Source organism: Oenanthe melanoleuca, chromosome 2 (assembly GCF_029582105.1).
Source record: "Oenanthe melanoleuca isolate GR-GAL-2019-014 chromosome 2, OMel1.0, whole genome shotgun sequence".
Taxonomy (NCBI): Eukaryota; Metazoa; Chordata; class Aves; order Passeriformes; family Muscicapidae; genus Oenanthe; species Oenanthe melanoleuca.
The window spans coordinates 136,104,793-136,120,533 of NC_079335.1; the positions used below are offsets into that span (position 1 = coordinate 136,104,793).

At 37.6% G+C, this 15,741-nt stretch overlaps 1 long non-coding RNA gene across 3 annotated transcripts in view; it reads left to right on the plus strand.

Moving 5' to 3' along the window:
• Positions 1 to 876: 876 nt before the first annotated feature.
• LOC130250041 (uncharacterized) overlaps positions 877 to 15,741 on the plus strand; it is a 108,589-nt gene continuing 93,724 nt past the window's right edge. For all 3 annotated transcript variants that reach the window (XR_008839885.1, XR_008839884.1, XR_008839886.1), the window contains exon 1: positions 877 to 1,124. This is a non-coding gene — a long non-coding RNA (uncharacterized LOC130250041). The remainder of the gene's footprint in view (positions 1,125 to 15,741) is intronic.

Genomic DNA, 15,741 nt, shown 5'->3' on the forward strand with positions numbered 1-15,741 from the left:
AGGTGTAATTTTCATTATTTCATCTGTCTGAGAAATTTAGAGGAGTGTTATCCAGACTGCTTAAAAGATTTGCCTCTGTATGGTATACTGGTACATATATCAAACCTTTAGGTTAGTTGATGATCATGCTTGCATGGTTTAAATATCATCCACAGTGTTACATAACTAGTGAACTACTGAAAAGTTCAGAGTGGGAAAGAAAGTGATAAAAATCAACATTTCTGAAATAATGCACATGTCAGAGATACAGGATAGAGAAACTGATTTTATTTTATTTACATTTTAATATGAAGAAACAGTCAACTGTTGAGCATGCAGTTACCTTAGAAGCCAATGTAATATGGACTATTCACAAAGGCATTCAATCTTGTGGGTGCAATTAATAACTAATCTTTAATCTTTTTGGATCAATTAAATATTTGGACAGAAAGCAATGGTCTACTGTGAAAAATCTCTGGGAAACCCTTATTTGTCCAGTTTCAACTCCTCTCCTGTAGTCATTAGCACGCTGCCTAGTTGAAGAGATTTCAATTCCTTGCTTAAGGCATTCATTTTACTTTCATTTTTCATATGCTGCTTACATTATAGTGCTCTTAACAGAGATAAATGTTTAGCACCACAATCTATACAATAGAACAAGGGTAGAAAGTTGCATACTGTTTGATAATAATGCAGTATTTATGAGATCAACTAAATCAAAAGTGTACTCTGAAAGAGGAATGATACGGAAAACCAGTCCTCACTGTTGCTTGGCTGGCTCCTCCTTAAAATTTCTAGTAACCAGGAAAACTCTCCCTAGGTCTGTTACTCATTGCTTAGTTGGCCTTTCACACTGTATTATTTCTCTCACCTCTAACCTAATTCTTCCTCTCTGTTTTTCAGAGATTATCGAAAACAATTCATTGTCTGCTTTCACAAAAAATCTTTCTGAAAATTTGAGAGCTGGTGTCAAACCTGCTCCTAGTTTTCCCCTCCTGGATTAAACTTTACAAGCCCAGGCTTTGCAAAGTCTTATGCTAGAAAAGTTTTTAAAGTTCATTTTTATTTCAGGTTCTGGGACTTTCTCCAGCTGGTTCATGTATTGTATTGACATGAGATAACCTGCAGTGGTCACAGGGATCCAGGTAAAGAATTACCAGCTCTGAGTAGAAAGGAAGGAATATTTTGAGTGATTAACATATAATGTACAACTTTTATCTAATGCAACATGATTGCTTCTTAGGCAATTATACAATTTTATTGCTTTTTTGTGATCCATTCTAATTGCCAGATTCTGTCTGCACTGTGTTTCGTGAGTCATTCTCTTTTTTATATTTGTGCAGGTAATTTTGCTTGCATAGGTACATGTGAATTCACTTAATTGCTTAGCTGCATTCGGATTTCTGCTGTGCACCAAGATAATTTAAAATGTACATTCTGCACTCTGATGGGTTTGAAGTCTTTTTAGCTTAGTATAATTTTCAAATGCAAAAAAGAACTTAATCACCTACCAGTTCAATGATGAACATATCATGCAGAGTCTTGCAGAACCTAAAAAAACTTTGTCTCAACATGTTAATAGCATTAAATACATATGTGGACTTTGAGACATACCTCCAGATGACACAGATTTTTTGGTCTATAGAGTTATGAAATTTGTGATCATGGAAAAAAAAAGTGTATTTTAACAATGAACCATTTGATAGCTGCATATTGTAGAATCCTCCTCTGTGCACAAGTTAAAATACATTTAGTTGAAAGTTCCATAAGTGCAGAGTTACTGATGGCATCATAACCAAGTGAAGAGAGCAGTATGTAGAGACACACAGTCCTTCTGAGCAGCTGTCAAGCTTCATTGCTGAAATGTCTGTTTTTCAGTTGTATGTAAGAGATAGAGAGCTGTATTTTAAAGATAACATTTTTATTACACACTTGCTTTTGAAAGGCAACTGGACATAGAGGTATATTGGGCTCATTTCAAACCCTCATTTCACTTTCATCAGGGCTAATTGTGACAGTATTCTAATTACTCATGTATACTGCAGGAGCCTACTGGTGCCTCAACTCATCCCAAGGAGTTTGCATAAAAGATGATACATACCTGCATATGAATATGGAATTTTAAATGTGCATGTTGACATAGAATCCACAGAAATTCTCTCAAAGCCAGTGAAATGGTCCACAAACAGGAATCAAAGTTCAAAGTTTGGCTCAACAGTTACAATTATTTATGAAACCTTGGAGACATGTTACCAGTCATCTCTACTCATTGTGCTGGTTCTCTACTCTCCAAACTTGGCCATCTTTCCCTTCTTTTATATGTGAATGGAGAAAAAGAAAGAGGATTGTATTTCCATTGGTTTGTGCATCTGGCTCTGCTCTTCCTTTCCCCTTTCTCTTTCCAGATTTAGCCTCAATTTATTTTCTTGTGCTCAGTGATGGTTTCTTGGTGAAGCATGGAGATTTCACATTATGCATGTAAAGGATAATATAAATTTAATACATTTAAATGTTTATTTTAACACACTAAACTGGTGTACTGGTGTATTCCTTGAGCTGAGGCTCAGGGTAGAATGATGTGTAACTCCTTGGAAAATGTTAATCTGCTCACTGGGCTTTACAACATAACTCCTCATGGAGATTGACTCTAAAGAGGTGTCATAACTTGTTCAACTTGTTCATCCTTGACTTCACACTTGATAAACAAGGAATAAAATATATATTAGGAACAAGAGCACGTTTCAATCCACTGCAAACATAGATCACTAAAGAGAATAAATCATAAACCATCCAACTATATTTTTCTCCTCCTGCTTCCTCTCCAAGTTCAATTAAGACTCAACACGTTTTTCTTCTCCCTAGTTTCCTTTTATCTGTTCTCCTTCTCATGTTTCCATGTCCTTCCCCCCATACTCTTTATCTGATGAGGAATAAAGAATAGTGCTGTGGGATAATGAGGTAATTCCTGGTAGTGTTGGAAGTCCCAGACACCTGGATGATATTTTTTTTTTCTATCCCAGACTGGGTCAGATAAGACCTTGGGTATTTCAGTGGTATGTGCTCAGGTTAAGTCAGTCCTTATGGGACCCAATAAAATTACTGTGCACTGAAAAATATGCAAATGTCCATCTTTAGATATGGTGGTTTTGGTCTGAAAATTTTGATTTATATGACTGGCTAGGAAATAGCCTAGATGTATAATGAACCAAAGTGTTTTACCTTTGTCTTCATCCCATCCAACACTTTACAGATGTCTAACCCCTGGCTCTCTTTCCTTGGCATAGATCCAGTTCTGATTTGGCACTGACTTGCTCTCCATATGCAGTGGATACTCCCAATCTAGTGAATTTTTAAATAAAACTGTTTTGCATACACTGTGTAAATGAAATATTAACCCCTCTTATCCTTGCAACACAATGTTCCTGCAAAAAAAAACAGAAAAAAAATACGATTCCCAAGACTAATTTTTTCAACAGAGTCTAATCTAAATTAGTTCTCAAAGTAGTTTCCATATTTTTAATTTTATGTAACCATTAGAATTGTATGATTATTTCTTTAAAAATTGGATTAATTTAGATTCAATAAAGCAATTATAACCAGCAAAGGGATTAACAATTAAGAGACCTCCAAAAAGGCTAATTACAGGGCTAGTAATTTAACTGACTGTGTGATGATTCAACCCAGATTCCAATTTCTTAAGCTTTTGTGTATTCACTCTTCTCCCTGGTGCTTTAATAGCAAGCTTGCATGCAAATACTTGCTTCTCTGTGACTGAGGCCTGTGCTGCTTTGAGCCAAAATTGATTGCTGAAGTTCCATGACTGAAGTGCCTCAGGTGAAAAAAAAATCACTAGAAGTAAAGCATCCAGTAGATAGCTCTGTAAAATGTGCAGCCTGACTGTCACTAGTGCTCACAGGATGGAAGAAGTTCTGTAAATAAGGTCAAGAGAATTAACACTCATTTACCCCTCAAATATCAAATACATACTGCTGATAACATTTGAGGGTAATTACAATTGCAAACCACCAGCTACATGAGCATATGTGGTCAAATGCTTTTTCTTCCTTAGAGTAACTTCTCTTCAGCCAATATCATGAGCTCACTCAATCATATTTCATTGAAGAGCATGGATGGCCATGACTGGGTAAAGTCCCTTCTCCTGCACTGTTCAGACCTCTCTGCTGACATTAACTCTCACTACTCCACTGGAGCTGATGGAGTCCTAAGGTTTTATGCTAGTTGAGGTCTCACATGTTTATGCAGTCAATCAATAAACATGGAAACAATGATAATGCATTTGTATGCTGATTAAGTAAGTAGTTTAAATTTGTTTAATGCATGCCAAGATAAATACTGCCACTCTCATTTCCGTAAAGCACTGAGGTTTAGGTTCTGATATGTTGAAATCAAGGAGGTTTTCACTTAACCTCAGGGGGCTTTGGCTCAGAACCACAGTCCAAACATTGTGAAATACAGTTGATTTCTAGTCTCATATAGAAAATATTCCAGAAGTATTTTCCCTTATTTAGACCCTAATTCTGTTTGTTTTTCCTTATCTTCTCTTTGAAGAAAAAGAAATCAAGCAAGACAAAGCAGGATTACAAGTGTCTCGGAAGGGGATGTCATACAGTCAGTCAGTCATCATTTATCAGCTCAGCAGTACAAAAACTGACTCATGTCTCCCTTTTTCAGTTTTCATTGTCCTTTCCCCTCCCTAAGACCTTGCAATCAGCCCCAGAAAGTAACTAGTATTAAAGACCTCCTCTTGCTTTTCAAAAATGGAAGAAAAAGATTAGCTTTTAATTTTTGTTTGATTGTCCCAGTTTAGTCCCTGAGTCTCAATGGGGCTGCACAATCTGAAATTTGACCTTTTCAAATTGGATTTGAAGAATGAAATAGCAGCAGAAAACCCTTTCTTCAGATTTTTGTTCATATGCTTTGTGGCTGGCAATCCTACAGCATCCAAGAGTTCAATTAGGCAGTGTGTGATTGGCAGGTTCCTGAGTTAAATAGCTGGGATGGGATCATATACTTAAAATAGCTTTAAAAGAAAACCTGTAGACAGACAATCAGTCAGACAATCTTTTCAGGCACTTGGAAAGCCCCTACTTTCCTAAGCACTTGCCCTGTAAACGATCTGGAAGTCTTGCACATGAAGTAGTTTAATATAAAAGATTGCTTGGAGGCAGTTAACATGCAAACTTACCCCTTGATCTAATATCTAGGGGGCATTTTTTGAAGTTGTTTTTTTCAGAAGCATTGTTGTTGCTCATTATGAGTGTGACATCACTTCCCCTGACCTAGTGATATGTGTACTCTCCGTGCTCTGACTTTTAACTTTTTTAAAGATCAAAGCTTCAGGTTTCTGAATTCAAGCCCACCTTTCCTTTTGCTCTGTTCATTTCCAATATCTAGAGGAGAAATTTATCAACAAAGCAAGGGAGAAAGAAAGGCAAAAAAAATCCTGTCTTTCTCTGTTGCTAGATTTTACAACTTGTTGGCCAAAACTTCTCTACTTTTGTTCTGCTATGCTGGGTTAGAAATCTCAGTTCTGAAACCTGTGCATGTCAGGAAAAATAGGAAAGTCTTGCCTTTCTGCTCTTGAAAAAGTGTCACTGTATAGTGTACAATTGTCCATCTTTATTCATACAAATTTACAAAAATTAAGTTTTTACATTGGGAATTTGAGAGTAAAGAATAACTTCTGATGCCCCCCCTCTTTTAACCAAACTTTTGTTTTGCTTTTCAAAGTATAAACTCTTTTCCCTTTGTGTTGCAACTCACAGTTGGAGCTTTTTACCACCATGCAGAAAACCTCAGTTTAGCTCCTAAATTTTGGGGATTTAAGTCCAGGTTTCTTCCCTTTGAAGAGTGCCTGTTATTCCTCGAGACACTCTCTATATCTTCTTTAAAAGCTTTCAAAAAACTTAACAAAAAGTCCCTCAGGACCCATTGAGGAGGGTTGGATGCTTTCCCCAGTCCAGGTGTCACTTGGGAGGAGATGCACCTTTAGGTTCACCTCCTGTGGAGCTGAGAAGGATGTGCAGAATTTTCCCAAATCCAGTGTGTGATCTGTTTACAATACAGTTTTTTATATATGATGCCACGGAGTGCTCTTCATGAGAGCACTTTATTTTACTCCTGATCTGGAGCTCATGAAATCCCAGAGAAGGATGGGATTTTGTGGTTTCATTTCCTTGCTCTGAGTATTTGCTACCAGCTAGCTCTAAGAAGATCCTCCTTACCATGCTGGTTTGTGGTGATTTCATGCTGTCAGGGAGGAGGCAGAGACCAGAAGATCAGAACACAGATGTGTGGGGATTTTTTTGTAAATCACTGGTGAACTCACATATTAAACACTGCCAAAAATTTTCGATATCCCCCTTGACCAAAATGTATTTAGTCAGAAGAGCAAGAAGTATGGCAATAAAAATGAAACAGATCTCTATGTGAGCATATGCTAAATAAATGATGACCTTTTATTTCAGATAAGAGACACTGAAATAGAGACAGTAGGAATATGAGAGAGAACTAGAAAATCACAATCAGAGAAGGGGATGGAGAATAATTTTCTACCATTTTTTTACAATACAAAAGCTGAAAATTACTATGCAGCAAAACAGTACCTAAAATTTTTCCACACAAAGTGTTATGGAGACAAAAATATAAGTGGATTTTTAGGTTTTTATGCATATATATATGTGCATACACACAAGACAATGAAATATATATATATATGTAGCTACTAGATATAATTGATATGATTCAGTCTTTAGTAGGGTAATTCTCTAAACCTCTGGTTGGAAAATGCTGCAGGCACATCACAAAGTATTAGTCCTGCACTGTGTCTGGTTCTGTACTCTTCCCCTAAACACTCCATGTGCTCTTTGTGACCCTCTGTTCTCACCTACACACTGTGATGAAAACTGAGTCACACAACAGCAGGTTCCTGGGCAGCAAGGTGGGACACCAGGAGAAGGAGCTGACAGACTGCAGCCACCAGTATTGTACAGACCTGTCTCTAGAAAGGACACAGGAAATCCATAAATGCAACAAGCATTAAGGAGAACTGAGTCTGCAGGAATTGGGGCTGAGCTGAAGAGCTATTGAAGCAATTAATTTGTAATACCTGAAGATAAACTGTGCTCTTTGCAAAACAACCATAGGAAGATTTTACAGGGCAAAAGATTGGATTTCTAATCCTCCAGAGTAACTGACAGTATACAACCCATGGAGGATGTATAATGTTACTTTTCTCTCTCTTTCTTTTTCCTGAAGAGTTGGTTAAGTGTAAGTCTAACCAAGTTCCTAACCAACACAGGAAAGCAGACCATGCTTGAGACTTTCTCTGAAATTAAAGTTTTTGAAGTTGCTATGTTTTAGACAAGAAGACCAGGAATATAGGATGAGTATCTATATAACTTTATATGTCTCAATTTTCAGTTTAATATGATATTATGACATTAACAGCTTCAAGCCTATGACAACTTTCTGTGTGGTACAGAATGAGTTAAAAAATAAAGGAGAAGGAAAATAATGAACATATTCTAGATGTCCATGCTAACTAGATGATTTCTCTCTCAAAGATCTGGATAGTTATCTATTCTGTGAAACTCAGATCCCAGACATTACCAAGAGAAATACAGAGGCTTATGAAATATAACATGCAAAACTTCCAAGAATACTGATACAAAAGTTTCCCTGCTCTTTCTTATTCAAAGAACTCACTCTTAAGATAAATAGTACTGATTTCCAGTAGTCTTCCAGGAAAATAAGCATGTGGCTTCTTCTGTAACCTGAGGACTAGCATAATCATAATTATTCTAATTTTTTAGAGGATTTCTTCCATGGGGCTACAGAGCCCCTACTGAGTGCAAAATTCTTACCTGTCCACAAAAATGACCTGCACTTTCAGGGAGGTTAAAGGAAAAGATCTGGATGGTGAAATTTTAACTGGCTTTAGTTGGAGGTTTTTTGCTTGTTCTGATTATAAGAGGACATGATATTATTGAAGAATTTAAAAAAACCCCAAAAAACCAACAGCAACAACAAAAAAACCACCAAAAAAACTCATATAGAAGCATATAGACATTCTAAATATTTTTTACATAACTGTCAGGGATTAAAATATGTACTAAAATACTTTTGCCATTCTCTCAATGTGTTCCTTAGAGCATTCTTCTCTTACTGATGTTATTTTTCATCACATGGTTTTATTCCTTACAGAGGACTGTATCTTAAGCCATTTGGGCAATTAATACAACCCTGCCACGATCAACAGGAGGAACTAACCCCCTAATTTTGTAATTCTTCTAGAAGTAAATATCTGCCATATATTTTCCACATTTGATCCATTTATGTCTGGATTGCATTGGAGAAATCAAATTAATATTTTGCTCCTAAACAACCCCCAAGCCCCCAAGTATTTTAAGACAACCCTAAAAAGTAAGATTTTTTATATTTTAGCCTAAACCAAGTATTTAAAATTTTTAAAATTTATTTCACCTTTAAATGCCATTTTCCATTTAGCTCGTTATTAAGAAAACCTTTTGATATCCACCCCACACCATTGCATTGCAGACATCTAACAATACAAACTGCATCCAGGGTTCATAGACAAAGTCAGGTCACAGGTGGGAATCCTGATGAAAGAAATATATTATTTTGTTCCATACCAGGGACTCTGATACAGTCACTTGGTTTGTTTATTTCAGTTTGTTGTGCACATTCTGTGTACTGTAATAGTAAAAAGGAAAGTGACTTTTTGCTATCCTGCCTGCTTCTAGAAAATTACACTCTTCCCTAACAGAAAGGGATGTAACACAGGAAGGAAGCAGGGAGTTGGGACAGTAGTTTGGGGTATGATCTGCAACAAGGATCAGATTCAAACCTAGCATCTAGAAGTGATGAACAGAAGAATAATTGTCTGGAGATCGAATGAAGTAGGGTCAATGTAATGCAGGAGGCCACTGAAACTTGCTGGCTTGCAAATAAAGACTGTCAAAAAAAAAAATCCCTCAGTAAAACAAAAAAACACTACAAAAGCATCCCCTTCAAACTCTCCCTGTGAAGGAGTGAAACTGCTTCCAAAGGTTTTGCTTTACTTATCTCACCCAGCAAATCTGAGTAATCTCATTTTAAAGAATATCATTCCAGTTTGCTGTTGTGGGGATAAATCAAGCTTAGGGTTGGAGACTGGAGTCCTGTTGGTATCACAGAATCACAGAATGACTGGGTTGGAAGAGACCTTCAAGATCAAGTCCAACTCATGCCCTAATACCTCAACTAAACCATGGCACTGAGTGCCACACCCAGTCTTTTTTAAACACATCGAGGGATGGTGATCGGTCTTTCTGTAAAAAACTTTTTTATCCAACCTATATTTCCCTTGGTGCAGGTTAAGATTGTCTCTTCCAGCAAGTTCATTGCAAGGCAAAGGGTGAACAAGTTCCATAGCAGGTCCTAACTGGCATGATAGTCAATTTATCAGCATTACTATAATGTCACTTTTCTACTGAAAGCTTAGTTCCATAATACTTTACCAGATTTTCATATTTCTCATGTCCATACTCAGAGGCAAAGTTCTAGCTGTTTCTTGCTCTTGCATGTGCTGCAGGTTAAATACATGTCAGCTGTATAATCTGCAGGTAGGGCAGGAAGATTTGTGGTGTGCCATATTATGGACAGGCACTGCATTCTGAAATTCCTTACTGTGTTTGAAAGGTTGAATGAATTCTGTAAAACATAAGGTAATTTCTGAACTCCCTAGAAACCTGAGCAGGGCTAGAGCAAAAGTCAGCAGTAGAGCCTGAAATGGCAGAGACCTCTGGATGAAAAGGATGCTCAGAGCTGCCAGTGAGGGAGGAAGAAGAAAAGATTTAACGGGGCAGGTCAGAGGACTGGTTCACTGGGAGAAAAGTGAGACACTGGATGCCTTGGTGCAAATCTCATTTTTGTTCACATACAGATACATGATTATACTCATCTTCACTTCAATTATCATCCTTCAATAAGTGAGTGGTGTTTTAAAACTGGGGAGCATAACCAGCCCCTGAGAAACATTATTGCTGAAACTCAGTTCACGTGTGTACCTTTTGCAAGTTCTTGTCTCTTTAGAGCCACTTGAGTCCTCACCAGCCTGAATGGAACAGGAATAGGAGAATGCATTATTTTATGTGAAAAACTATTTTACAGTAGACTATACAGCTACACTTTCACACTTTCACCCAAGTCTATCCCCAGCTTGCATGATTTTACAAAGGTTCCCCTATGTTCCCCTCACAAATGATGTGAAGCAAAATTTTGAGAGAAGAAAAGAGCATTTAACAGAAGACTTTCCTTGCAGTGAGGGTTTCCCAGTGTTTTAGGGGAGGTAATTTGGTTTCTTCTGGACTGGCTGTGTACTGGCTGATGCAAGTGCCCCCTTTGTGCTCTCCTGTGCTGCTGACCTCACCAGCACGGTGCTGCTGCTGCTCCAGCGTGGCCGTGAGGAGCTGCACTCTGGATTCAGTGACATCCAACACAGATGAAGAGATGGGAAAGAAGTTATTTTTTCTTATTGCTTTTTTTGAGAGAGGTAGCACTGCCAGGCCCCTTCCATTGTACACAGCAGAGCACGTAGCAACTGCTCAGGCTGTTGATCAAATGAAGAAATGCTGTCAGCCCCTTGAAGTCAGAACCATTAAAGGAGATACATATGGCAGGAGAATACAAGTCCAGCCATGCACATCTCTGCAAGTCAGAGGGAAGTTTTTCCAACTCCATAGACTTTTTGAATCAATTGAACTTTCAGACATCAAAACGTAGACAAAAAAGACAAACAGCCAGAATATATGAAAAAAGTAATTGAATTATAAGAATGCATCATATTACAGTATTTCAATCACATTCCTGCCACACAGGGAGACAGTCAGAAAGTTTCCAATGTTTTACAACCTATTACATGTACTTTGCACTTCAAACTATTCTATGAAACAACTGATATCCTGAAAAATGTTCCAAAAATAAGATCAGGAAGTGATCTTATGTTGTGGGTTTTGGAGCTCAGCAGTGGGAAGAGGTTTGTTGGTATTGCTGTACCTCAGGTCAAATTTTTAGGAGTGGTAAAAATGGTTCCTGGAACTCAATGTGTATTATTTGTCTGCAACTTGTATGCGATTTTTGTCTTAAGTACCTTTGTAGTACTATTGCCTCTCTCCTGTCCTACAGCCTCCACATATATATTCCCATATATTTGACCACATCACACAAATCAGTTCCTTTTCCATTGTACCTGCTCCTATTTCACAGCTCCACTGTAGCTTGCTGTCCTCTCATTGGGCTCTTCTGGTTCTCTTGTCTGTCATCTCCCAGATCTCAATTGCTGGGATGTGGAGACACATGGGTTGTTACCATTACATCTGTACTATGGAATGATCTCACATCACACCTTTTCCTCAGCCAACAGCTATATTTTGGGGGACTAATCTATATTAAAATTCTCTACAGTCTTTTGCTGGTCCTTAAAAGCCAGTACCACCACGTAATTCCTTCCTGTCAATTTACTATAAAAATTATTAGTTTGGCATGGGAATCTGTTGTCTTTATCTAAAAGGAAAAGCATTTGCAGCTCCTTGTTACACATAAAAACCTGTTTTCTATCTAAAATTTTTACTATCATCAAATTGAATAAGTTCACTATTCAAGTTGGTGCATAATTCAGGGATATATTTTGCATGAAAGGCACAAATCTGAATTCATTTACAAAGTCCAATATGTTATTCTCATCTTGAGCTTGGACTCTTTCAGCCAGTAGCATACACCAGAGCCTCTCATGTTATCTTGTTACTATGGAAACAGTGATGCAGAGCAGTTTTGGGTGGAGATCTGTGACATTGGAAAGCACAGTATAAAACTGATCCACTCCATAGCCTGCATTTTTATTCATCCTTAGTGCTATAGAGTAGCAGAGCATAATGGTTGTGATAGTTATCTTGCTCATGTGTATGGGTAAGTAATATCATGTAGAAGAGGAAATAATAAAAAAAAGGAAAGTTTGAGATTGAATAGGGAATATGGAATCAGACCTTTTGCCACTGATTTATTGTAAGTCTTCAGAAAATACTTTTGAGCAAATCAGTCTTGTCTCAGTTCCCCAGCTGAAACATGCCCTCTTTTTCATTCTCCTCTTGTTTTCTTTATTTAGGTAACAAAACTTTCAATGCAAGAATGCTTCCTACTGTGGTTTTAGAGTGCATGGCACAATTTTTGGGAAGGGTTTCATTAGGCAACAGCAATGCAGAAAAAAGGCATAATATATCTACTGTAATAGAGATATAAAAAGACTTTGTGCTGGTAGAAGCAAAGCCCAGGCTATAAACAAAATTGTTTTACGTAGTAGATGGCATTCATTCTAGGGAGTTGGAATGGTCAGTGGAATAAATATTTATGCCCTGTGGAAGTAACTGAAGGTGATAATGCAATATGATATGTAACCACAAAGAATAACCCTGCATTCTGAAGTTTGTGTGCAGGAAAGCTCATCTGTTTTTTTCTAATTATATAAATCAGTGTCATGGCAGAACATCATCTTCCCCTACACAATTTGCCATGCTTCTATCTGTAGACCATCCTAATTTCACTACCACAACTTCTGTAACTGACCTTTAACATGGAGAAGATGTTTCTGATTTTTTGTATTGCAAGCACAGTTGACTGAAGCATCCTGTTGGAGCTGGTTGTTGAATATTCACTTTATTAAGTAAGATATTCATGGAAGTATTTCTTTAGTCACATTATTATTTAGTCTTCCTCATAGATTTTATATTTCTAATGAAGTCCCTAGCTAGCAGATATAGAAATTTTTTTTCATAACAGAGATTAATAGGAAGAATATTAGCTCAATGAATGATTATGTTTACTGTTTACACATTTGTATTTTTGTAATGCCTGGAAAGTGGAACTACAGGCCAAGCTGCATTTTGGTAGCTGCCAGACAAACACTGGCTAAGGCAAAGGACCAGCCACTGTGTTCCAGCAATTCAAACTTAGAAATTAAAATATCAAAGCAGGGTGGAACAGAGCAAAAAAGGGCATTTGAACTTCAGCCTCTTGCTTTTCTTGCCACTGTTAGTTTGCATGAGGTCTGTGCCAGATTTGTGTTTTCCATGCTGATAAGCCTTCATCTCCAATTTCTGGCAGCAATTCTGAAGTGACACTCTTTGAAATGCTTCAGTTGTTTCTGCTATGGTAACTATGAATTAACTGATGACTGATGGTTAAAAGCCTTGTTGCCTACATAAAGGTGTTCTGTTACCTTGAATTCAGGGAAGACCTTACTATCTATACTGATTTCTTTATTTAGACTGCTTGTTAGTTCTCATGGTGTAGGGTTTTCCACAGCTAGCAGATTGTTGGCCATGTCCAGATTTTCATTCCTGGAAGAGAGTTTGAGCTCTTCATGTACCCACATACCCCATCCCATTTCCCCTACTGGTGAAACTTGTGTTTTAAAAATACATAAATTTTCTGACAATCAATGTAAAAATGGGCAGCTCTGTGGTTTTTTTTATTTTTTAATTTTTTTTTTAAATAAGTTGCTGTCCTACCTAGTTATTATAGTTATTTCTCTCAATATTGCCATCTAAAAGTCTTGGGGAACGTCCAGCTCAGCTTTCTTGGTATCAAAAATCTATAGATTTCTGATGTAACACACAAGAATAAATCCTAAATGAGAGACACTGATAAGGTCAGTGTGGTGAGGCTTGGGTAAAGTGTGATATGCAGAAGTAATTTTGGTTAGAAACAGTTCTCATGCTTGGGCTATGGGATCAGTCTATTACTGAAAGTTTGTTGTTGCCCAGCACACCTACAAATTGTCCTGTGCTTTAGATGCAGATAAATAGTAATTTCTTATTTCATACAGTAGCTTATTTGTCACAGGAGAGGGAATTTGAGCACTGGAGTGTTGTACATGATCTCACAAACAAATTGCTTCACTAAATGAATAACAATATATTCTGCTCTTACAAATCCTTTTTGTTTCCTGTGGTCAGGGAACCTAATTCCCCAAGAATAACAGGGAGTATTATATATCTTCTGAAGTTTGTAACAAAAGTTATTTCATACAGGTGGTCCCAGTCCTTCCACAGTGACCCAAATCTTTTCTCTTGGTCTGCCACACAGCAGTGGGTCTTCATCTTCTCTAATTTCAGGCATCTTAATGTCAGACATCTAGACTGAGCCAACTCAGCTTCATTACACTTGCCTTAGACACCTATGATAGAATGACATGTGTTTTCTTTTGAACTACCTTAATTTGAGTCTCTGTTTATAAGTGGATGAGATGAATTCCCACAGCATGCTTTATTATAAACATGTTTATGTTCTATGGTTTCTCTGTATGTATATTTACAGGTGTCTGAAATGTAAAGGAAATCAAATGAAACACATTCCTTGCTTACTCTGCAAAAATTTGTTAAGTAATGTCCTGTGATAATGCAGAGACATGGATCTGATATTGTTAGAAATTATTTTTAAATACAAAATCTTGAAAGGATATGTTTTGCTTATTGGCTCATATTATGATCCTGAAAAAGGCCATGGAATCTAGGCAATTCTACTGTCCTGAAAGTAAGTAAAATGTAATGCCTAGAGAGATAGGAGAATATCTTGTTTTAGAAAAAACTGAGAGGCAGAGATTGATGTGTTTATGCACTATGTGTTCAGCACTTGACATACTTGGTAATGCTTTAGTAAGAAATATCACCATATACTCTTAATTTTCTCTCATTTTTATTGCTGGGAGATAAATTTCTAATAAAAGGGTAGGGCATGCATTTTTTTCTATTGAGCTCCCAATTGCTGAGTCAGCAATTCAATCTGCTTGGCATTGATTCTGCTTTCAGCTGCAGTAATAATAACTGAAAGAAAAATAGTGTAACTTTGGTGGATTCAGAGCAAAATTGTCCTGAATGAGCTCCTGCAGCAGGGCTTACTCTGCAAACAGCCAAGCTCCACCTCAGCATCAAGGTATCCATTCTGCAAGAAGTGAGATGGTCTGTTTGGAGCTGGATGATTTCTTGCACCTGATCTATCTTGAGCTTGGACCAGCACTGCCTTGCAGGGGAGCTGCTGACTCTTCCTCTCCAGAGAGCTGAGGAGTTTGAGTGGAGCAAAGCTCTCAGTGGAGCATTAAGAGTCTGACTGCTATAGCAGTCTTGGATTGAGTCTCAAATGTCACAGGAGACACATGCTGAATGTTTCTGCAGGGCTTTTCAGTGGGACTCAGGAATTGCCATATTTATGCATTTATGTGCTTTCCCCTTCCTCTTGTTTTGCTTCAAAGCCAAAGACATCTGTCTGTCCTATCTCCCAAATGTGCTATCTGATTTTACAGTGGCAAAATGCAAAAACCTTTTGAGATAGAATATAATTAATTTAACTACTTGGATGATGGGGTAAACAGCACGATTTTTCCTTCAGAACATGATAAAAGTTATGAGAGGCTTAGAAAGGGGAAGGATGAAAATAGACTAAAGAGTAGCCTGCATTTGAATCTCAGCCTCTGTGAGTACTAACAAAGATCAGGCTGATGCCAGCATTTGAGAATAGTTTGTTTCACCAAACCTGTGGCAAATGGCAACCCAAGATCCATGCAGTTCTGGGTTTCAAGTGCAACTGTAGACATGACTCTTTGGCACAGGCCAAAAATGAACCACAGGGTTTTGAGACTTAGCTAACTTCACCAATAACTGCTCCAGAGGATGACTGGCCTCTGGCAGA